General features: G+C 44.2%; 1 protein-coding gene across 3 annotated transcripts in view; it reads left to right on the top strand.

Annotated features, from left to right (window-relative positions):
• Positions 1-22,238: 22,238 nt before the first annotated feature.
• GPCPD1 (glycerophosphocholine phosphodiesterase 1) overlaps positions 22,239-25,453 on the top strand; it is a 43,591-nt gene continuing 40,376 nt past the window's right edge. For 2 of the 3 annotated variants that reach the window (XM_050314332.1, XM_050314334.1), the window contains exon 1: positions 22,239-22,389. The gene's annotated coding sequence lies outside the window, so the exon portion shown is untranslated. Of the gene's footprint in view, positions 22,390-23,123; positions 23,179-25,453 lie in introns of those variants that run through there. The other variant, XM_050314333.1, reaches the window with a different exon arrangement.

Raw genomic sequence — 25,453 nt, 5'->3', positions numbered from 1 at the left:
TACTGCTGATTCAGGTTCCTGGTTAACACTAAGGTCAACATATAAGCTATCCTACTTGTCCTTCTCATGCACAGTCAAGTAGACACCAACCAAGTTGTTCCAACCCCATAAACTGTATTCTGGTCACTGCACTTCTCTTCAAGACAGGTGAAGTCTATGAGCAGCAAGCAGTCATCTGCATTAAAAAAAGTGGGTCAGCCAGGCCCCCAAAAACATTCTTGGCTTTCCCTTCCCTGGCCATAAGACAAGTTACGCTTTTTGCTTCCTCCTTCAGTAACTAGGAGTTTAGGCCTTTTGCTTGCTGCAGTCAACACCCTGAGGTATGGGAAATTTTGAAGACCAAATGTTATTTTCTGCTGTACCACATGCCAGTAAATTGCCTTTTTCTTTTATTTTTTTGTTTGTTTGTTTGTTTTAATTATTAATCTCTTGCTGTGGCCTGCCAGCACTAGCTGACTTTTTGAGGTGTCACTTCTAAAATAAACATGAAGTCATGGTAGCCAATTCATGTAGTAATACAATGTCTCAGAATTTCATAATTTCAGGAGAAAATTGCTCTCTCTTTAAAAAGTAGGTTTCTGTGGCAAAGGCCTGACCATATGAATGCTGAGGATATTCCAGAACAAGCAGGAGCCAATTTTTTTTCTTGCAATCCTATACCAAATCTGCTCTCTTTCCTTTGAGAGCCTCTGCTGGAATGTGTGCTGTAGCATGCCTTCTAGCGTTCTGATTGATGTTACTTCCCTCCTTTTTGGGCTACCTCCTTTGCATCTGCTGTTACTTAAATGAAAGCTTCTTAGGAAGCTAACACTATTATTCTTGTTCTGCCTAAGCTTTTTTAGCACAGTGGATGCAGACATACGGCTCTGTGGGGCCTCATTTCCTCCCTACAGAGAGCCCTTGTGCATCACAATTCGCTGAAAATAAAACAAGCATTATGGGACTCAAGGATAGAAATGAAGCACGCTGTAATTTAGCTCTTATCATGCACCTAGGCACAACTCGGGTCTGTCTTAACTTGCATTGTATTTCCTGCTTTCAGATTTTGCTTCTTGCACTGCATTTCTATTTAAGTCTTCACACCCACGCCCTTGCATTCCTGCTGCCCAGTGATTTTGTCCATCCTAATGGCTCTGCCTGTGCTGAGACACAGCTGCTTCCCCACAGTAATCCTGCACTGTGCAGTTGTGATGAAGGAAGCACACAGAGCAGAGACATTTGGAGTAAAAGGACATGTGTTATGTAGGCTCATGTATCAGTCTCTGTTTGGGGCAAAATAACCCTTTAACCATCGGTTTATCCTCTGCTGTTTATCCCCTGTTTAACACACCAGCCAGCAATTGGACTCCTTTCATTCTGGCAGGGATTTGTCTCAGTTTCAAGTTCTTGTACCCCTGGGATCTGGATGGAAATTGTTACAGCTGGAGCTACATACATCTATACACACATAAATATCCACCAAGGATATGTCATGTTCTCATGCTGTTGGGCCTTTAGGGAATTTCCAAAAGATGCTTGAAGTAAATAGTCACAGGAGAACAGGAAATAGTCTGGCTTCTCACCTGGATATTCCAGTGCCTGATGTAGTACAGAGGTCAACAAGAAGCGTTAATTGCAATAATTATGCACTTTTCTCCATTAGAAAGCCTCCAGTGCTTAAGAGCGGAGATGTTCTCTCCACTGTATCACCTCAGGGAGCCTCTAACTAGTTTTTGCATCTGTGAGCATATAATTTTACATTAATTAGTTCCCACTCATAAGGCATAGACTTGACAATGGCTTTGGTATTAATTTCACACACCAGTTCAAGGAGAACATCTTTATAACTTAAAATGGAGGCTCCATTCTTATCCTGTTCAGTGTGTCTTGATTTGAGATGACAGTCCTATTACCCTGCCCCATACATTATGGTGAGGTACGTTGGGGCTGTTGGTTTTTTTGGGAGTAGTTACACATTTTCCCATAATTTCTGGATAAAGTCTGGTCCTCTGTAAGATTGATTCAAGAAATCCCTACTTCTAATTCCTGCATTCTTTTAAAGCCACAGCTAAGGACTAAAGCGCACCAAAATTCAGGCATGTATCACTGATGGAAATTGGCAAGAAAATGCTCAGAGAGATGTTGGCTTCCAGCTGTTCTCCAGTACTCCACCTGGGCAGGGCAGGTCAGGTCAGGCCAGGGCTTTTTCCCGAGCTGTGAAATGCTCACAAAGTTCTGCTGGTTATACCAGCAACTATACTACAACAAAAAGAAAGTTTTCTCCTCACTGCTACCATTTTGCTTTGGGCTATTCAGCAGTGAGAGAGTGGGTTTGAGCCTTCATTTTCTGTGTTGTCAGCAGAGTGGAAGTGTAATGACAATTGTCTCCCATCCTGGAGATCAAGAGGGAAGCAAAGGTAAACCCGGTAGAGTGATACATTAATGCATTAAATGATCTTTCCCTCAGTCTGTGTCAGCCTTCAGACTGCTTGCAGGTATTCACGAGCTTCCCTGATCCAGTATCAACCAACACTGAGAACACACTATTGTGCCATAAACCTCCATGGCTCCCTTAGAAGGAACACCAAACTATCATCCTTGCCTCCCACTTCAATCCTCACAGCTCCAAAAGTCCCCACTACTACTGAAAGACTGAAGACAATATGTTTTGTTTAAATAGATTGAAGCCTTATTGCTGGCTTTAGGCTAGTGTTTCTGCTGTCCTTCTGTTTGCATCTATCCATGACCTCCCACTGTATAGAGTCGATCCTGTAATAACTTTATGAGTAGGAAGAGTCCCATTCCAGGGCTGGCACATACCCACTGCTGCTCTGCCTGGTTTTCCATTCCCAGTGCTCACAGAGCTTGGGAGAAGGAATACAAAAGCCTTGGACTTGGGCTGAGGCAGGAGAACCCCACAAGACCCCTGGCCTGATGGAGCAAGATTTCATCTGCTGTGTTCCTGAATCAGATGAAGTCAACCTTGAATTCCTTGGATCAAAGCATCAAAGACTGCCTTAGGCTCTGCATGTGAGCAGATACAGAAGAGACCCTGCACTCCAACCTAAGGCTTATTTATTGCCTAAAGGCAAAGATATTTTGCAGACAGAGAACTGTTCTTAATCTCCAGATGTAAGCTCCTTAGTCACTTTTATTTTTAGATTAGCCATTTTTAGGAGATTGTTTGCAGCCTACTTACTAAGAGGTTTTTGATGCTCACATTTCTTTGTACTGAACATTGGTGCAGTTACATCGCACCAGTTATCTGTCTACTGACCATATCACAGAATTTGGCCTCGGCAGGGATGGGAACAGAGACCTCTGATTAAGAAACCCAAGTTAGTGAAAAAAAAAAAGGAAAAAAGATAATTTAAAGCTGCAGTGACTCAGTCATTGGTTCACGTTACTCTGAGAATAGAGCAGATTCCTGGGGTGGAGATTTTTTTTTCAAGGGTGATGCAATCTGCAAGTTTTGTCCTCTCAGCACTTTTATAACCAGGGTGCAATAGGTAGAATTTGGCAGTGTATTTCAGGGCTATGTTACGTTGACAGATATTCCTCTTGTACTTTCAGTTGTAACTTCAAACTTTCACCTTTCCCCTAAAAAGCAAGGGAGTGGGGAGCAGGGAGAACCCCATATTCCCTTAGTAAAAATCTGTATTTGCTGATGGACATACAGAAGAAGAAAGAGAAGTGTGCCTAGACATGGATATCACTGTGGTTTTAGTTAGGAATCACCTGACTGGGAATGACCCTCTGTTTGCTCGGGAGGGCATCTCAAGTGCTCTGTAACACAGGCTTCTGTTTTGCCTAAAGGTTTCTATCAGCTGTCACCAAGTCCCTGATCCCAAGATCCCAAGATGGCAACAGGCTGAATGTTTGTAAACCTGTTACCACTTTTTTTTTTTTTTTTTTTTCCCCTACCCCAATCTTGGAGTTAAAAATACCAGAGCCATGAGCACAGCCTGAAACCTGAGAAGCCTGAGCTGGCTGTGTCCCTGCTTTGATCAGGCCCTTAAAACCAAAGAATGGCAGGGCCAGGACCTGCCAAGCCACAACTCAGAAAAAGAATCAGAAAAAGCTGGGGAGTAGGATATGTCTGCTGTGTGTTCATGTAGTACTCTCTTGGCTTGTTACAAGCCCACAAAACCCTGCCAGGCTGTTACTACCAATTTTTCCTCCTAATGGAGACAATCCTGAGATTAGCTGGGTTAGTTAGAGCCACGGTGCTAATGACACCAAGGTTGAGGGTTTGTTCCCCCTCATGTGCCATTCACTTAAGAGTTGGACTTGGTGATATTCTGTGATTGCATGAACTGTGCTGGATCCCAAGTGCTCAGATTCACCCAAATCTCCTTTCTGGATGGGGAAGACAGCAGCCTTCTGCCTATTCTGCACCACAGTTGTGTCTGGACAGTTACACAGAGACCAAACCACGCTGCCAGTCACTGCAGCTTTGCTCTGCAGGGCTCTCACACCCAAACCCTGAAGATCAAAGTCAAATGTTAGAGTAGATGAACTTCTCTATATTATATATATGTGTATTCAACCTGACAAAGGTAAGTTTAGCAGCTTTTTGCTAATCATCTCTAGGAAGAAAGTACATAAGCAGGTCTTCTGATGCATGATCACAGCATCAATAATGAATCTCTGTTAAAAAAAAACCCCAACATATTCCCCAACTACACCAGAGAGAAAACTAAAAAGGCTTGATTATACCCCAGAAGCTCCAGCTGGTCCTGTTCTGACCCAGGTTACTCAGTGTCCATCATCACAGGGCAGATGCTGCCCATAACAATGTTTGCTACAACTCTGAAAGGTTCAAGCCAAGAGTACATTCCAAATAGCAGCATCAGTGCAGACAAGCAAACCAAGAGATTTGTGACATATTTTTGAAGACCAGTAACTGCACTTAGTCCTCCAAATCATTACTAAAGCTTGTATGTAAACAGCATAGGGGTTTCATATTTTTAATGTAAAAAGCAAGGACCTGAATGGTTTTACAGAGTATCCATTTTTACTTTTGTACTGTGGCTTCTTCTTACTAGAGCTCCTGTACATTTATTTCTTCATTTATCCTACAGTGGCAAGTACTTATTTACTTCTCCAGCTGGTGTTTTAATACACACACAGCAGCTCAAGCTGGGAGAGGTTGACCAGTTCCTGCTTTGGCCACGTAGAAGTCTGTGACTTTCTTTCCAGTGTCACAGCATTGTTCAGAAAGCAAGTCAGCCTCTAACCCTACTGCATTAAGTGGTTGTGCCTACTATGGCAAAACTGTCACAGCCAAACCATGCGTGTCTGTAGCTCAGAAGTACCAAGGAGATAATTTTACCTCTATCTGACCTTTTAAATCAGCAATTAAAACAATGGTATATTTAACGTTTTAGTGGGTTGTGTCACTGAGCCTAAGGAACAGCTGCTCTCTCACCATCAGGGGAACGTGGAGTTACTAAATAACAGGATTGGAAAGAAATCTTGTCATTTTAGAGCACAGCACGTTGCATGTTACAGAAATTAAAAGAGATACGTGATTCTTGCAAGACCATTGTTCTGGCAGTAGATGTTATAGATGTTCTGGCAAGAGATCCTCCCTTGGCAGTTGATTCTCCCTTCCTCCATTTCCTTCTCCTTTGGGTTTGCTTCCCTCATAAACATGATGTCTCATGACGCTTCCCTCCTACTCTTAAATCTGCACTGGCATTTGCTTAGCAGTCCCCTGGCACTACTACAACTTTCCATAGCGGAGGATGTTATATGAGACTGTACTCACAAACCCAAGGAACTATTGAGGACTGAAAGGCAACTAAACCAGACATGAAACAGCACAAAAATGCAGAATATCTTTGGAATATCCCTGCTGGGAACTCCCTGAGAGATGGTGGGAAAAATGTTCCCTTTAGAAATCCTGTCCTGAGTAGAGAGGGTCTGTGAGACACAGCTAAAAATGCCAGACTAGATCTGACACCCCAAACTGAACCATCACAGGAAGGGCTGGGAACAGAGCACAGTCAAATCTGCCCCTTCTGCCCTAAAATGGCCAGGGATGAAACAGCACAGACAGGGCCAAAACAGGGCAACCTGCTCCTGCTGACTGGCAGTGATGTCTGCTCCAGAAGCTGTATAGGAAGCTGCATTGTGCCAAGAAGTCAGCAAAGGATGGATTTCCACAGTCCAAAAGTTGCTGCACTGAAGGCCATCAGTTGATACCAATAGCAGCCCCAATTTGCCCTTCCCACCTGGGGTGCAGTCAGAGGGACAAAAATTCACCATGCAGAGATTGCTCCTTGTTCCTGTTGCCTAGAACTATCTCTTAGCAGGAAAAATATTACCTCATTCAGGACAAGCATGGATACTAATTCATTAATTTAAGACTTTTTAGTGCTAATGGTACATTTAGGTGCCCTGAATCATGCCAAGTGCAGTGGATTTTTACATTAACCCTAATAACAGTTATCCATCCTGTTCCCAAGGTGCAGGATTCATCTCAATTTTCCTCTTGAAAATATTTTTTTGTGTGTTGTGCAAGTCTTTAAAATTACAGATAAAATTCAATCTTCTCAAACCAAGGACTAGCACAAACCACCTCCTGTGTAACACATGCTGCTTGTGCAGTGCTCCAATTCTTCCACAAAGGCCTAGCATGCTTTAAACTAAATGACAACATTTTCCCTGCCCCCTCACACCCCCTAAAAAAGTTAAATGAGGTCTTGTTTACATGGTCTCTTGCTCATTTAGCTTTTAGATTGCACATGCTGTCTTATTTCAAATATGATCCAAGACAGTCTTACTTCCCTGCCAAGAAATAACTGACCACTGATTCATTAGACTGAATGCCAAAGAGACTAGCCATCACAGTGATACAGTAGCTATTTTAAAAAGTGCATTTAAATACAATATTTGGACAAAATTAAGCCCAGAATAGTCTCTAAATAATGTGCTACATACCTCTGGGGACGGTATTCCATTCCTGAAGATAACACAGCTTCTCAGCCACTGGCCTTGAGCAGCTACAGAAGCACAAATTTTCAGCAGGTACACATGCATAAGTTCTGGGCAGACTTGGGTAAGATGTGGACAGGGAGCATAAGGGTCAAATGATTGGTTTCAACCAACACTTGGACTTTTATACTGATTTTTAAGTAGCACAGGAAGTCAGGTTGACTGGCTGTGATGATCTTTAGCTCTTTCCTTCCCCTCTGCCCGCCCCCCATGACAGCAAATACCTGATGTATCTGCTTGTAGCTTTAGTGCCTCCCCTGCTGCAAGGAGTGTTTTCAAACCACAGAACCATCCTTACAGCTGCCCCGTGTCTAGAGAAAGGCCAGAGGGGTTGCTTGTTGGTGGAACAGTTTGTGAGCTGCCTGGGAGCCCCTGATAGTCTGCTGCCATCTGGGTTCTTCCTTCCTCCCACTGCATGGTCAGATTTGCAGTTACAAGTCCCCAGGTCTTCCTGCAGCAAATGCCAACAGGTGAGATTGTCATCCTAGGAGTATTTTGTTGGAAGTGACCTTTGGAATCTCTTTCTATTCCAGTCTCCAATGTTAGATCAGGTCTGCTGCGGCTTTGTCTGGCAGAAACTTGAACCTCCTCCAAGGATGGAGGTTTCCCCAGCACCTCGGCTGTACATCTTCCCCATGATAAAGTTTTTTCCCCTGCCTCCAACTTGAACCTCCTAAGCCACAATTTGTGACATTTGCTTCTGGTTACACCACCTGCCACCACCAAGTAGAGTTTGTCATCTTTTCAACTGGCCCTTCAAGAGGCTGGTTGCATTGTCCCTTTGCCTCCTGGACATGCTTTGTTGCTGGCACTAGCAGTGGGACATTCTTCACAAAGGAGGTCACCAACAATATCCTGTTGGATAGATGTGAGCACTTGGCACCTTTCAGCTGAAGTTCCAGTATTTGCAAACCAGCCACGTAGCATCCGTGCAAGTGGGCGTGTTTCACAATCACATGCCTTGAGTCAGGCTTCCAAGGGCAAGATTCTCTGCCAGGAATCTCTTAGCAGCTGCTCTTTCAGTTTCCCTGCATCCTTCACAGAGAGGAGAGAGATGGGAAATAGTATTTCTTTGAGCTCAGAGGTTCATCAAGCATCATCATGTAAACAAAAAATACAAAACCTGTAATAAAGACAAGCAGCATCGCTGCAGGACAAGGTTAACTCAAGGTTTCTTTCCAGGACAAGTTAACTCACCCACATTCACAACCCCATGAAGAAGAGGTCTCAGCTTCATGCTCACCTACCTGGCAGATGAGAGGTGTCTTGTTTTGAGGGTGTTGCCACAGCAAAACCTTCCTCAAAAAGTGAACGTGCCCAACAACACAACGTCTTGGTTTCCTTCACGTAGACATGTGTAGACATTGGTTGCCTCCTCTGAGGGCAACCACCAGCTATCAGAACAACTAGTTCAGGGAGAAGAGATCAAGTGGGTCCTACAAAAGGCCATGCCCTTTTCTCCTGTGCATCCAGAGCCCAGGGAGAAGAAACTGATGGAAATCAAACACACCTCAAGAGATGTAAGACAGGGGTCTTGCAGCATAGCAGAGCACAGGCAGAAAGCTGCTTGCACCAAGGCTACACAGCACAGCATCGGTCTTCAGTCACCCCCACGGCAGAAGGGTGAAGGGGACCAGAAGCAGGCAGTAGGAGCATCTCAATTCAGGGAAGAAATGTAGGAAAACTGAATAAAATGGTAGAATATCAAATACAGAAGGGGAGACAGGACAGCAGCAATATTTAAAATAGACAACTGAAGGTGGGCAGCCTACCTTCCCTACAAGCCAGATCTCAGCACCTAAGTCCTTTAGGCTCTTCTTTAAAAGCCATCGGTCCCTTATTTAGGACAAAATCACAGCAGCAAGAAGCTAAAGCCTCCCCCATGCCCAAAGCTCTATACAGACACTGACCAATTCTTTAAGGTAACTGTACCTGACTCTGCCTTCTCTTGTACAAACCTGCCTCCATGAACCAAATCAGGTTTTAAAGACAGGGTGACAATCCATTAATCTTTTCCAGCCCCGATGTTTTTAAGTGTCTTATTTACATGTTCCTGCAGAAAAAAGGAGAAAATAGGTATTTGGTGTATCCTTGATCAAAAGAGATTTTAATGAGATTCAGAAAGGTTTAAACATATTCCCCACCTAGAACTGGGCTGCATTTTATGGATAAGTCAGATTGCAAGGGTGTATAATTCCTGCCTCCCAGGAAGGAGTTGCTTCAGGCTTCCCAGAAAACATTGAACTGTGATTTGCAGACAAGAAATGTTATGGGATTTTGTGAAGTGACCTAGAAGAGGCTGTGGGGTTCCACTAGTAGAGTGTGTAAGTCACCACTTACCTATGGATACCTAAAAAAAGAAGTGCTGCTCAGCTGCCCAGGTAATAGTTTACTTCGGTGATTCACAGTGATTCAGAGTTGCTTGCTTTGTGAGTCAATGTTTCCCAACATTTGGGTACAGGATCTGACTCCCAGCCACCTTGAACAAGTTGTTCATGAAAAGGAAGAGATTCTTACGAGACTGTAGTTTACCTGAATTTTAAAATTATATCTTTCTGTGACCTTCCAGCTGCAATAATCCTAACTGCACTTTGCCAGCTGAGACGAAGATGATGTAATGCTGAGGAATGGGCAAAGGATGGTATGGGTTTGTCTGCACTACTGTGACCTTGGTAAATTATTTTCATGTCTTTGTGCCTCAGATTCCTGCTTGTGAAATTGGAGGGAACTAAAACCTCATTTCTTCCACAGTGTGGTTATTCTGCCCACTCAGGTGGTAACTTCTCAAGACAGGGCAATTCAAAGCAGAACACAGCCCATGAAGAGTAATAAAGCAATAATCAATGTCCTGCATTCATTGGCATCAGCTTGCAAAAGTGATTTGGTGGTTATAAATTGCTGTGGGCCCAAGGCAAGAATCAGAGAGTCCTGGTTTTCAGAGATGAGGAAAAAAATCTGCTTTTATATAAAGAATTTACAAATCATCAGTAAGTTAAATCATCTTGTATTTCCCAAAGAAACAAAAAGATTAAATAAGATCCTGAAGTGCCTTATTTTCAGGAATGGGAAAATAAATCAAGGCAAAAGTTACTAATCTGAGCCATATATGATGAAAACAGATCTGGGAAGACAAAAGGAAGAAATGCAGAGATGGTTATAGTCTTGTTAAAGCAGCAGAGCTCATACCACCCACCACAATAAACCAGGTGCTTGGTCAGAGAAAGAAAGACTTTTCCTTTTCTAACTTGGGTGTGTTCAGAAAGAAGGAATTATGCTTGCCTTGGAAATTACTTATTTCTTGTATGCTCACTAAATTCTTCCAGTTTGCTAATTTAAGTGCTGTGGATCACATGGATCAATACCACTCATTATATGACCGGTAATGTGGATGTTAAAAGACCCATAACTGGTTGATGTCAGCTTCCCCCTAATTTCCACTCAAGCAACACTTTAAACTAGGTCAGAGCATTAATTAACTTTTGTATGAAATCCTTCCTCAGCCCATCCAGTCTCCCATTGGCTAGTTAATTAGAATCAGCACCAATCTTAGGCTGCTACTTTGAAGCAAAAAAAAAGGTAAAAAAAAGCGCTAGTAATTATCCTTTGGGGGAATAAATTAATTAGGTTACTATGTGTTAATGCTCAGCTGCTCTCTTGTAGCTAGAAGCCAGAATCCTCTCTATCCTGCTTGGATTTCTGGAAGATAACTGGGTCACAGGAACATGTGCCTTGGCATCACCCTTTGCTGTACTTCAGCTTGACAAATATTTGTTGCAGATAATCTTAAACCTTAAAAGAGAGGCTAGTTTCCTTCAGCTTTCTTGTTGGGAACTGTCTCCCTGAGCACCCTACAGGGACATACCTGACCTTAGAAAGGTCTGAGTTCATGCTGGGAATGAGCTGGGCTTTGCATTCATGGAGCAGCTTCCAGAAACCAAGGCATGGTTTCTCTTGAGGATTGCTGGCCACACACTGCAGGTTCCTCTATAGGTGTGCTCCAGATGCCTATTGCTCACAAGCAATATCACACCAGGTTAACACCCACCAGACCTTGCCTGTGTTGAGTCAGCAACTTCTATGCAGCAAAACTTAGGCAAGAATTTGGTTCCTGTTTTGGGATAGGTCTGTGCCACTCAACGGGCAAAAAGGTTCTGATACTCACTAGTTCTTTAAAAATGTGCCAGTGAAGTGTCACTTATATCCTGACTGTGAAAATGCTGTTTCATGGTTTGGATGTATGAGAAATAACTGAAGAGATCAAACAAGAAAATTGTCAAGGTAGTAAAATTAGAAAGACTATGGCAAGTAGGTAGGCTGAACTAGGGATTAAAAGGACAGAGGTTCTCCCATAGCTGGCCAGCAGAACAGCTTCCCTGCAACTGAAGGAACTTGCTGGTGTTGCACCAGAGAACTCCTGGCATCTGAAACTGTGCATTTTGTGTTGACAACACACTTGAGTCCTAAAACCAAGCACCACTTTCTCAGTTCTTCATGTGTACCTGTTACTGGCAGTATCCAAAGGAATACGCCTTTGTACAGCACCTCTGGGCCCGACTGCCACAAATTTGCAATCAAATCATATATTTTTGTCTTGGCTAAGCCTTTTCCACTGGCAACCAAAGTCCTAATGCTAATATTCATTCTCTCTCCTCTGTTCAGAAAATTGCTGGCAGTTTTTATGACAGATTGTATAAATACAATCTCCTTAAGTGGAAAGGAGCTCGTATTTCTAAACCATTTTTTAAAAGAGCAGTCCCTTAGGAAAATCCATGGCCTTGCTGCACAGCAGAGATCCACTTGGGGTGAAATAGCACTCAGGACTGGGAGTTAAACCCACCTGGGACATTAGGTAGTGCTAAGTCTTCACAGAGGCTGTAAGTCTCTGTGACACAATGGAGATACCCATTTGTCTGCCTGTCACATCACTGGAGACAACACTGCTTACAGCTCATATCCTGGTTGCTTTCCTTAAGCCCACAGAGCACAGTGTCCAGGACACTATTCTCAAGTCAGCCTTCATATCCCACGCTTCCTTTGTTGTCCTTATCCAAGTTACTGTTGTTATTAGAGGTGCAAAATATGATGCGGCATTTTGTTTGGAAGAATAATAAAGCTGTGTTTATTCATTGCAATATGAACATGATTAAAGACAAATATGGCTCCTTCCAAACTCTCAGCTCTCACAAACTCTTCACCCAATTCCCAAATTTAAGATTTTTTTCTTACAGATTTTATCTATAGACAGATCTTATTTATCTAAAGTTTATCTTTATTGCCTTTCTGCAAGATGGGATCACACCATGAGAAACAGAGGACACAACAATTAGACGCTTTAGAAGGAAAAAACCACAACTATAAAACACTGATTATCCTAGGACTTGTTCTCTTAACACAATAGTTGCAAGGGAATGTGTGATGTAAACAATGATAATTACTTCCTCTTGCAGTAAAAGTGGTACTTTACTGTTCATAAAGCACCTCATATTTATCTCTTTGCACATTGAGACAGGAAGCACCCAAACATAAGAGAATAAAGTTAAGATCTAAAAAGGAATGTATTTTTTCTGTTTTCTAGATTAACCATCAATAACACGGCCTATGGTAGTGCTATGGTGCTAGACACAGCCATTTCTTACATCCTGTTTGTGTCCTGGAAAAGACACAGTCATTTAATTCTACCTGCTTTTCCAGATGTAGCCTATCCTTGTGGTGTCTGAGCCTCCTTCTGAAATTAATTCCTCTATCTTTGCCACAAGATATTAATCCAGAATTAACTCCTCTGTCTCCTCAGAACCTGTATACCACCTCCCCAGGTCACTGCATAAAAGGTAGGAGCTGGTGGAACAGAGCTTCACTCCATGTTTCCTGCACGTTCTCGCCTCTGAATACACTCCCTGCTGGCACTATGGACATGAAGAAATTGTTTATGATGAAGGGAGTGAGGCACTGGACCAAGCTGCCCAGAAAAGTGGATGCCTCATCCCTGGAAGTGTTGAAGGCCAAATTGGATGGGGCTCTGAGTAACCTGGTCTAGTGGAAGGCAACCCTGCCCATGGCAGGACTAGATGATTTTCAAAGGCCCTTTCCAACACAAACCATGCTATAATTCTGTGTTCAATAAAGCTTCCTTCCAACCCAAACCATTCTGTAATTCTAATTCCAGTGAACAAAGGTGAATGTATAGTCTCCAAAAAAAGTCTTTTGAGTTTCATATTACCCCTTAACACAGCTCATGCTCCGAGCCCCCAGGATACTAGAACTTTATGTTTTAATAATGTTAAAAGCTGGTTCAGTTCTTAAGGGCTATAATTATTTGTGGAGCAACACATTGCAGGAAAACAGCAGAAATAATTATAGCTGCGTCATGCTCTGGAAGAGCGCAGGGAAACACCACCACAGGCTTGCCATTAACACTAAGAGATCATTTCTCTGCTTTCTCTTTGCTCCTCATGCTACACATTTATCTGTACTTGAAAAATATGAAAGTTCTGTAATACAGTGTATAACTGGCCATAATTCAATCCTATCAGATTTTAAAGGCAAATACTTTTTCACTCTGGGAGTAGGGGGTGCTGTTTAAGGAGCAGCATACCTCCCTGCAACACAGTCTGAGCTCAAGGCATCCTTAACGAAATTGCTGGTGCCTCAGATTACCGCCCTGCAAATCAGAGGGATTTTTTTGCATCCCAGAGAAATGCAAGGTGCAACAAAAGGATACTTCCTATCCTAATGGTCTTTTTTCAGCCTGGAGTAGAGAATGCTCAGGGGAGACCTCATCACTCTCTACAGTTACCTGAAAGGAGGTTGTAGTCAGGTGCGGGTTGGTCTCTTCTGCCAGGCAACTATTAGTAAGACAAGAGGGCACGGTCTAAAGCCGTGCCAGGGGAGGTTTAGGTTGGATATTAGGAAGACATTCTTTGCAGAGAGGGTAATCAGGCACTGGAATGGGCTGCCCAGGGAGGCGGTGGATTCTCCGTCCCTGGAGGTTTTTAAGATGAGACTGGATGTGGCACTGAGTGCCATGACCTCCTCCCCCTTCTTCTGCACTGACCTTGGTGTCTACTTTGTTGTTTCCATGTTCTCACTCCACTCTTCCCTGGCTGGAATTTCTTCTGTTCTTAAATATGTTATCACAGAGGCATTACTATCACTCCTAATTGGCTTGGCCTTGGCCAGTGGCAGGAAGCCCATCCCGGAGCTGGCTGGCATTGGCTCCATGGGACAGGGGAAGCTTCTGGCAGCTTCTAACAGAAGCCACCCCTGTAGCCCCACCTCGCCCTACCAAAACCCAGCCACAGAAACCCACTACAGTGAGAAAACTAGCCAATACTCCAATAAATTTTGTACTGTTTCAAAAGTTTATCTATACATGACTTGGGTGAACCTGATAAACCAGTTTCTGCTGCTGTTACACAAAGGCTACACATTGTTCAGCTGTGCAGTGTGTCATTTTTATCACTGATCTTGCATTTTCATAGCGGTTGCTCTAAATTTTTAAGGCTTTGACTAGAATGTGAATGGCAACCTTGTGAACAGCTTCACATGGAGACAGCCACTGAGGAGAACTGTCAGACTCAACAAAGACTGTTGTCATCTTTGAAGTTACATACACCCATATCTCTCTTCAGAAGTTTGGAAATGTGAGTTCTTTCTTCTTCCCAGCAAGGAGAATAAGAGTTGGAGTTGCTGCAAAGGCTTTCTTGGTTTGTATCTTGTTAGCCTTAAAAAGATAAAAATAAATCTCTATTTTGGATATTTCCAATGCTGTGGGCAGAATAGGCACGCTTTGCTTACAAGAGTTATTGGCTGAGCATGACAGAGAGAGCCAAGAATACAGAGTGGGTGTAAAGTGACATGTTCTCCTCTTTTCCCTCAGAAGTCCACTTTGAGGTTGCTCACCAACAGCTGTCTCTGTTTCAAGTGATAAATCTGCTTGAGCTGGTCTTTCTACAGCTCCATTGTCACAGCAAGCAGTTCTCTGGCAGCTTATGGAGAACTCAGCTTCTGACATCTGACATTCAGGCATCTGCTGATATCCCCACTTGTATCAAGACAGCTCTAACATTCATCCAACCTGAGCTTGAATTCTTTTACCCCACTGACCCAACACAGAACTAACCTAATTAAAACCAAACAAACCAGCAATAAAACAAACTCACAAACAAACAAAAACCTCCACACTTTCTGACAGAGCTATTCTAGCTCAGTGAAAGTTTAGACATGGGCCAGAGAAAATACAGAGGACGAGTGGGAGTGCAAGAGCAGGTGTGGTACCGTCAAAATGCTGCAGCCAGATGTTAGACTGGCTTAAGGCAGGCACACCCTTAACTTCTCCTCCTTCGCTCACAAGAAAGAAACTGTGTCTCTGGGTATGGCTGCATTCCCAGGAAAAACAGTGCAGTAAACCTGGGGTTAACACATGTGAAATGATACCTATTTAATAACTATAAAAAGGAAGAAATATCAGTCACAGTCTGTACTTTTAAAGAAGCTGGTGTCAATAGCATATTTCTCTGTCATTAGGAGTACGTGGGGCAGGTGGAGGAGAAATTAAAGCGATAGAGGACAGGAAAAGCCAATGTTTTCCCCATTGGATTTGTCCCACTTACTTTGTCCATATCAGTATATTCAGGACAGGGACACTTCAAAAAATGTCAAGTCTGGAATTACAGAGGCCCAATGGACAATAAGTAGCACATTTCTTCCCCTGCTGGGCCCTTTGATGTTCACATGGGCCACTGGGAACACCATTGTTCTCCCCCCTCAAAACACTGGGCACCACCACACCACAACCCCACATTACCTGTCACTGGCCCTGACCTGGAGAGTCCAAAGGAAGCACTTGCATCACTACCATTGCTATCTGGCAGAGCATAAAATTCAGCCTCACATTCCATTTAAAGCACAAACATGACCTTTGAAATGGGATTTTAAACCATACCAGAGTCACAGCTTCCTGCTGTCATAAGAAATCCCTTCTTTCCTTATCTTAGGGCAGGTGTTCCTCATTATTGCTGAGATGAAAACAAAGCAAAACAAAACAAAACAAAACAAAACAAAAGAATCAAAGAACAAAAAAATTAACATCATTGTGTCATATTCCATAACTGCTGTTCTTCATTTGTGGACCACCCTTGTCTCTTACACAGTGAAGTGGGTGCTGCTGACAAAAAGTAGCGTGGGAAGTCTTGAGTACAATTTCAGAGACATCAAGACACGGAGACAAGCAACACAAGAAGATTTTGTAAAAGTACACAAGAGAATGGCTTGTAATTGGCACGTAGATAGAGCTAGGAGTTCACAGAATATCATATATACAATCATATATACAAAAATAAAACAAAGTTATGTATAACCTACTATAAATCTGTTTTATATATATATATAAGTATATAAATAAAGCAGACTATAGACCTTATTTTAGTTATAGTAAAATCCCCCCAAAAGTTTCCTATTAGTAATTGACTTCGGCCAGTTCAAATGCTTTGGCTGTGTGGTACTTGAGTTCTTTAAGTGTTTCACAAACAAATAAAACAAAATAATTCCCCCCACCACTCCCCTAAAAAAAAAAATCCAACTCCAAAACCAAACAAAAATGCAAAAAATGCCCAAAACAAAAACCCCCAAAATTATAAATGTTTAATTTCAGAAAATATAATCCATTTTAGATTATATGTCTCATTTCTAATCCAAATCTAATTTCTGCAATATTGTATTAGCACCTGGGATTTTGTAGGGCTTTTTTTTTTTGAAGGTTGTCTACTGTAACATTGTCTACCACTAATGCCAGATTCAACATGAAAATGAATGTTGTTTGAAAATGACTGAATTTTCTACAGAAGAAACTGAAATATCTACAACTATTCCTTTTCATGTTATAAATTTGATAATTGTTAATAGTAGCCACATGAGGGTTTCACTTTATATTCATACTTTATATTTGTTACTTTATATTTGGTGATGCTCTCGTCCACATTGCAAAGCTCTAGAGAACATGATGTAAATATTAATTCTCACTGAAGAATGTCATATTAAATTAACTTTCCCTCCTCATAAAAGCTGGAAGTGGGAAGAGGGGAGGAAAGGCAGAGAAGAGGAATCAAAATTGGGAAAAAAAAAAACCTCTCAGTCCATAAATCACTGTCACAGAATCATAGAATGGTTTTGGCCTTGAGGCCTTCCAGGGACAGGGCATCCACAACTTTCCTGAGCATCCAGTGTCTCGCTAACCTCTGCATAAAGAATTCCCTCCTAAACCTCTAGTCTAAATCTTCCCTCCTTCAGTTTACAACCACTCCCCCTATCACTACATGCCCTCATAAAAAGTCCCTCTCCAGCTCCCCTGTAGCCCCTTTAGGTACTGAAAGGGACTCTAAAGTCCCCTGGGAGTTTTCTCTTCCCCAGGCTGAATAACTCCAGCTTTCATATCCTGTCTCCATAGCAGAGGTTCTCCAGCCCTCTAAGCATCTTTGCAGCCCTCTCTGGACTTGTTCCAACAAGGGCTTCTTCCTTTTTTTGTTGGGAGACCCCAGATCTGGATACAGTACTCCAGGAGGGATCTCACCAGAGCAGAGGGGTAGAATTCCCTCCCTTGACCTGCTGCCCATGCTGGTTTTGGTGCAGTCCAGGATATCTGGCTCTCTGGACTGCAAGTGCACATTGCTGGGTCATGCTGAGCTTCTCGTCTACCAACACCACCAAGTCCTTCTCCTCAGGCCTTCTCTTAATCCATTCTCCACCCAGCCTGTGTTTGTGCTTGGGATTCTCCTGACCCGGGTGCAGGACCTCGCACTTGGCCCTGCTGAACCTCACCAGGTTTGCACAGCCCCACCTCTCAGCGTGTCAGGGTCCCTCTAGATGGTATCCTTTCCATCCAGTCTGTCAACCCATCACACACGTTGTTGCATTTGCTATCAGCAAACCCAGTCTTTGCATTAGGCAATAATCTCCCCTAGTCAGAGAAATCTGAGCTATTGCCAATCTCGAGTAGCATTCCACCTCTCCCTCTCTACCTTCTGCTTACCTTCTAGGCTTCCCCACTTTAGGCATTTTAAAAGTTTTAGGCACAACCTTGTCTTCTTGCTTAATTCCTATCACCCAGTTCTCTGATGTGTTTCTATGCTCTCTGACAAACTGCTAACTTGCCCACAGAGAAAAATATATTACATGGGCCTTTTTCTAATAATCCTTTCTCTGAGGGTGAGAGGCTTTTGCCATGCTAAGATCATGGATCTAACTGTCTTGTAATTTTTATTCCTGCTTGATGCTTTCCAGTCTCTCAGCATCGCTTTCCTTTAGTGCCTATAAATTGTCCAGATTTCTCATTAGGTGATGATACAACAAGATTTTCAGCGCCAAAGGAAAGGTCAGAAGTGCATTTTCAAGTATAAGTGATTCTACAAAAAGATTAAAAAACATTAATGCAATACTGCATGCCTAATGCTAGGCCATCAGTTGCATCATTTTATGAGCTATTTTTGCTCACAATAACCCACCAGACTGAAAACAACTGCAGAAAAATTAAGTGCAGTAAAACAGGGAGCACAGTTTATCTCAATATACAGCTTTCATCAGCTGTGAGCCCTGGTGTCAGCAAAAGCAGATCACTGGAACTGATAATTCATACTATGAAAGAGGAAGAGGCACAGCTGTAATTTGATGTTCACAATCTTTATTACTACATTGGAATATCAATGAATCTTGATTATAGGTTGAATCTATAATTCTGGCAGCTGAAGAAAATATTATATTGGCTACAGAAGTGGACATAAAACCTTGAAGGCATTTCCTAGTGCCTCTTTAGTATAAGTTTGCTAGTGTATTGCATACATGAGCCTCAACCATTTATTTACAGCACTTAGGCAAGTGTTCATCTTCTTATTTATAAAAACCAGGCTGCATAAGTTCCACTGGTCTTCACGTCTCAACTAGTGCAGCCTCAGTGCTCCTTTGATACTCTGCCTATGGCACACAACACCTGCAACCCCCTTCATACCCCATTGCCATGGCTGGGAGCAAGACCCAGTTATAAGGCAGCTTTCACAGTGTTTGGGGAGGCAGCATTCAACTTCTAGCATCTTTTTAGCATGTATCTTCTAGCTCTTTCGCTCCTGCTCAGGGACTTCATCACGACAGTATCATTGCCAGAATGAAGACAAAACATTTTGCCAGGCAGTATTGGTTAAGTACCAGCAACTCTTATCAAGCTTATTAACTCTTATTGAAGAAGAAAACATGCTTTCCAGCATGTGCACATGTAGCTTAAATAGAGTTTGATACAGATTTTGTAACCTTCTAACCTTGTCTTTCTGGATCTTTTTGGGACTTTTGCCAGCAGCACCTTAACTCAGTGCAGGTTTTATGATATAAAACCCAACTTCCTTTGTTTTGTTTTTGTTCAGTTTTGTTTTTTTTTCCCCTATGTAAACAAGGAAAGCAAACCACCAATTTTAACTTTTTGGACAGATATTTAAGAAGAGTTCTATAAACTCATCTATGTGCTCTGATTACTGTGGAGCTTTATATCACCTTAAGGAGCAGCTGCAACTTGCCTGCTGCGTCATGGCAAATTCTGACCTTATCTCATCTGACCAAACTGAAGCAACTCCTCGAGGAGGAGGAGATAAACAAGTACCCTAGCAGGCTTCATTAAATGCAGACTTTTTTCAGGTTGAGTAAGCTAACATAGATCAGTATTTTCCATCCCACCCTTTTCCTACTTGCTCTACACTTAGCTCCAAGCTTAATCAATATTCCTAATTAGCTGCTTTTGTTTTATTCAGGAAGACCAAGAAGCAGCGCAGTGGAAAAGCCTTATCAATGAGCCACGAAGAACATAATCTCTGATTTTGACAAATGTGAGTTATCTTTAAAGAGAAAATTAGTCCTTGAAAAGTTGCCATGACAAATCATGCTATTCAGAATCAGCTGTTTCCTCTAAATGCAGCACAAAAAATCCTATTAACATTTTTTCCAAATGAATAAATATATGCTACTTTTTTATTTACCTGAAGAATTAAAAAATGGTTTATTTGACAGAATGTCAGCTTTTAGCTGAAATCAACCACGTAAGTTTACAAGGAGAAAAAGAACTCTCTAAGCCTTTCAACTGAGCTGATTAGATGAGCTTCTCTTACCTTAGTGAAGAAGTAAGGAGATGTTCATCAATAAAATGAACACATGAATATTTCTTTAATCTATTTAGGGTCTAAATTGTCATTTTTAGCTATAATGAATTATGGTAGGAAATGCAATAATAGCTTTGACAAAATACAAGCTTTTTTTTTGAAATTTACACTAGTGTTGAACGAAACCAGGTGTTACACTTCTAGTTTTTTAACAAAAAATTAAGGGTACAATTTTATAATATGTCTGGCATGATATCACAGACCCATTTTTGAAAAATTTAACATGCCAAAACATGTTTGAAAGTGTTCCATTCTATCCCAGCTTTACAACAAATTTCTTGAACTAAAAAAATCTTAAAAACAGGGAAGAGAAAATAAGCAGCCAACTGCTTTTCTAAATACTAATGCTTTTCCCTAAAGTTTCTTCATCCTCTTTCTTCAGCTCACGGCTGAATACACCAGTGGAAATGATAGCTCCTAATGTTTACTTAAATACTAAGGTTCGTAACTAGAGTAATTCACATCCGTGTTTACCCAGAGGAATTCCTCTTATATTTTTCACTTCAAAATTAACTGCTTTCAGCTATCATCATTTCCTTTTACTGCATAACTTTCCCTACCTTTCTTTCCTTTAAGCAGAGTACTCTGATGTTGCAACACTCACATACAGACCTCAGCAATTCAGAAGCATTGAACGCTTTTCTGATGTAGAACACCTGACATTAACATCCCTTTTCGCTGCAACACCTAGGGCTGTGTCACAAATTACTTATAAACATGGCTAGACTTGTAGGGGATAAACGAATGGAAAATAGCCCTCTCTTTAAATGAGAGGTGGAAGGACAACATAGAGGAGCATTCTTGCAATGGCACTAACTTCCAGTGCAAAAGAAGACAAATGGTTTCTCTGCATACCCAAAAGACAGCTTCTTTGTCAGATGACAGTTGTATAAAGCAGAAGCAAGTTACTTATCAAGCTATTTATGCAAGCTTATTATTAGAGTGAGAAGAATAGTGAAATCGTCTCAACTTCACAGCTTAGCTACAAAACAGAGCACAAGACCCTCCCTAAAGGGAAACTGTTTTCCTCTGCCTTTATCTGCTAAGACTTTGTTGGCTGAACTCCAATGGGCTACCCTTGTTGTCAGAAAATTAGGTCTCAGGAAGGCCACAGGGCTGTGGCCCCAAACACAACACTATGTTTTAGTGCAGCAAGTCTCCCCAGGGTCTTCACTGGACAGTCTCATCTGCCCTGAAAACAAATATAAGTATCACACTTGAACTTTGCCTGGAGCTTCTTCCAAACTCCAGCATGGGCATTCCCACATTGACCTGCCTTGGTACCATCGCTGTGAAGGCATGCTTTTAGCTGTACCATGAATGACAGCCCTTTCGCTTGTGTGGATGGGCATGTGGGCAGCCAGATGTGTGCAGAGAATGAGACAAGAGCCTGCCCAGCTGCAGGGGTGCTGGGAGGACAGGCACGTGATCCTGAGATTAGCTGGTTAAGACTCAGAGCTAATAACACCAAGGTCACAATTCAGTCCCATGAACAGGCCATTCACTTAAAGAGCTGGACTCAGTGATCCTTGTGGGTCTCTTCCAACTCAGAATATTCTGTGATTCTGCGTGGGGCAGGGGACACTGGCTGCTGACACCCCACATTTCAGTGGGTAATGGAGCATTGCAACTTGCTGGCAGGGCTGAGACACCTGCACAGGTGAAAAACACGTGCAGACGTAGAGGGTCACCATTAAACCCACAGAGACCAAAAAACCCCTCACGAAAGGCTGCCTGCCTCTTTGATGCCTCAAGGGAGAGAAGGCTGCCTGTCCTCAGGGCAGCCCTCCCGCTCCCAGGCTGGGAACTGAGGACGGAGACTGAGGTAACGTGTCCTCACAGGGCTTAAAAATGTCAGCGGGGCCCCTGCCGAGCTCCCAGCCCTCAGCTCTCCCCTGACTCTCACAGTTCCCGTTCCCTGCCTTCTCCTCCTCCCTCAGCGCCAAAGCTTTCCAGGGAACAGCGCAGCCCATTCCCGCCCCACCCGCTCGTTCCCCATTGGCTGGCGGGGAAAGGGGCGGCACCGGGCTCGCGGGCGGTGACGTATCGCCCGGGGCGGGTCACGTGGGTCACCGCCCGCCCCGCCCCATCCCCCGGCTCGCCCGGGGCAGCTGGAAGCGGTCATAAGGCCACGCCGCCCGCGCTGCCACCGCGCCCGGGCGGCGGCACTGGGAGCCCGGGCAGCGCCGCTACTGCAGCCCCGCAGCGAGCGCTCGGCCAGGTCAGTCCGCGGCGACGGCAGGGGTGCGCTGGGGCTGTGTGGTGGTGGTGGCGGCAAGGGGGCGGTCGGTGCGCGCCGCTGTGGAAGGTGCGGAGGCTGAAGGAGGTCGGTGCGCGCAACGGTGTCGGGAGAGCTGGTAGGGGGAGCGGTGCCGCTTGGTCTTGAGGAAGGGTATCGGGAGGATAGTCCTTGGCCCTGGGGGAAGGTGGGCAGGGCAGAGATCTGCTCCCCCGCCCCATACGGAGGCGGCCGCAGCCGCCTCCTTCATCCCCCGCTGTCCCGGGGAGCCGGCACTGCCCCGGCTCCGCGCACTCACCGCGCCGCCCTGGCCCCGCCCCTTGGGCACGCCCCGCCCCTTCAGGCCCCGCCCGCGCTGTCGAGGAACAGGCGCGATCTCAACCCCGCGCTCCAATTGGCTGGGGCCGGGGAGGGCGGGGCCGAAGCTTCGGCGTGTGACGCCCTTTCAGGCGCTCGGTCACGTGGTGCGCCGCGCTGTGGCCCCGCCCCTCGTGGTCGGAGCCGGGGGCGGCTGGAACCGGTTGGGGCCGCGCCGCCCCCTGCCCTGCCCGGCCCGGCCCGCCCGGCCCGCCCTGCCCTCCCTGCCCCGCGCCCTCAGGCGGCCCCGCGAGGAGGGGCGGGGGGACAAAGGCATCGGGGAGCCCGGGCCGGCACCGCCCGCAGCCCCGCACAAAGGCACCGAGTGCCCAGGCCAGTCGGCACCACCGGGCGGGTACCGCGGTGCCGGGAGGGCGCGGAGAAAGAAAGGCGGTCCCGCGGGCTGTCAGTCCGGTGTGTTGCGACCCGAGGGGAGCTGGGGGGAAGACCGCGTGGCTTGGGAAGCGGGACATCGGCCGCAGCTTCTTCGGAGCAGCTCGGCCGTGTGCCAGGGAGGCGGGGAGAGGGGCGGCCGCGGTGCTGCGGGGCGGGGGTGCCGCGCCTGGGGAAGGCAGCAGGCGGTGGCCGGGCCGGGCTGTCCCCGTTGGCAGCGGCTTGGCCCGCGGCTCTATTTATTTACGTCCCAGCCCAAAGCGCTGGCCTGGGGCGGCCCTGCGGGTTCCGCGTTATGTAAGGACCGGGACGGGGCGGGCCCGGGGGCGCGGCGCTGCCTCCTCCCTCCCGCGGGGCCTGCGGGGAGCCCCCGGTCACTGTCCATCCATCCATCCATCCATCCGTCCGTCCGTCCGTCCGTGCGGGCTGCGAGGTGCGGCGGGCTGGGCGCACTGCGGCGCCGGAGCTGGGGGGTGTGTTGCTCAGCGCTGCTCTTTGTCTTCTTCTTCGGACTAAAGTAACGCACCGATGACGCTTGTGGTTTGATTATTATCGTAGGCATTAGTGAGGCGGCTCTAGGTTAATCTAGACTTTAAAAGTTAATCTGAACTTAAGTTACCTGCATCCTACCGAGGCACGGATTCGTTCTTCTGGTTTTCTTTTTTTTCCCTTTTCAATCAGTACGTTCTCTTGTAGGGTGTTAGTGTTAATTGATTAGAACATGCAATGTTAGATGGAGATTAATCTCCAAGATATTTTGTGTGTTAATAGTAGAGTGAAATAGTCAATAAGTGAAATTATTTTTTATTATATGTATTTCTATTCTCACACTGCTTCCTGTAAAATAACTATAGAAGATATTTAAAACAACCCAGAATGCTGTTGGTCTAGAATAGATACTATTATTTTAAACTACCACATAATTAATCTTTCAACAGGATGTGTTCTTCCTCAATAAAATGGATACAGGGTTTGGAAACCTCTTAAAAAAAGTGGTTTGTTGAGAGCTGTGGGGAGCGTTATACATGTTATTTGTCCATGTCATTCCTAAGTGAGGAATGTTAGCAGATCACAAAGAGCTAAATTGCTACCTTCCTAAGATCCTGTCAGCCATACGTTAATAATAAACAGCACTTCAACAAAGACAGATCAAACTGATGCTGTTCTGCTTTAGTTGCAAATATGCCCCGGCTGTTTCCTGTCTGTCTCAAGAAGTTAGTTTGCAAAACTGCTGTGACATAACTAAGAGGGAAGAGTCTGATACATGGACAGGTATTTGCAAAATGCTGAAAACAATTAACTTATTGTTACTTAAAATGAAGTGGATGCATTATAACTGAACATCGTGTGTCAGAGAGGGGTCTTGTGCTTGATTACCAGGGCTGGACGTGGTCCTGCACATGGGTAGTTAGATTGGTACTGAAAAGGTATCTTTCTCTATTGTTCTATATTAACATGTTATTTCAGAAGCAGCACATGGGCTTTGTTGCTTTCTAAATGTCAATATAAGCCTGTTGGTAAAATTTCAGCCTTTAAATCAGAACAGCATGTCCAGATCTTCTGTGCAAGTTTTTTTTCTGTCCAGTGTTAATACTGCAATGCAGAATGACAGAGCTGCTGACTTTCTGGTTGTCCTTTCTCATGCAGTCAAAGTGCGAGGGAGGGGGGAAGGAGGAGGGCAGGAAGAACATTCTAGTTGTTTGGGTGAAAATGAAGGAGTTGATACTGTAATGCTGTTTCTAAAAATTCTCCTCCAGTTGTTACAGTGAATGCCCTGACAAGAATATCCTCTGACCTTGTACTAAAATACAGGTGTTGTCAACCATTGTTACGTAATTTTCGTACATACTTAATTTGTTACTTTAGATGTATTCTATGATATTCTGATACTGTGTTAGGACAAACCAGAAGCAGAAAAATCTGTTCTTCGTACTACAGGATTAATCAGATTTCACTTGTTATCATTGAAATGCTATAGTCTGAAGTTGCACGAGTTGATATTTTTCTGCTCAAGAGTCCAAGGCTGTGAGTAAAAACGACAAGAACTGTGTCTTAGACTTGCATCCCTTCTTTGTTGAGCACAGCAGCAGATCTGGTGCACGGTGGATTTTCTGTTGCTGTGTGTAGCAGAGCTTTTAAGGTGAAATGTTAAGTGCGGTACCTTTGTCCGGCAGCGCTTGGCAGTGTTCAGATTCGTGGTTCATCAGCGAGGCTGCACGGGGCTCTGGTGCCCTGTATCACTGTGTGCTCCCATCTGTCAAATGACTTGGCTGGGACTGTGGCACCTTTCCCCTGC

Source organism: Myiozetetes cayanensis, unplaced genomic scaffold, assembly GCF_022539395.1.
Source record: "Myiozetetes cayanensis isolate MyiCay16 unplaced genomic scaffold, myiCay2020 scf2-11, whole genome shotgun sequence".
Taxonomy (NCBI): Eukaryota; Metazoa; Chordata; class Aves; order Passeriformes; family Tyrannidae; genus Myiozetetes; species Myiozetetes cayanensis.
Note: the sequence above shows the minus strand (reverse complement) of the source record. Positions and strands in the feature narration are given on the sequence as shown.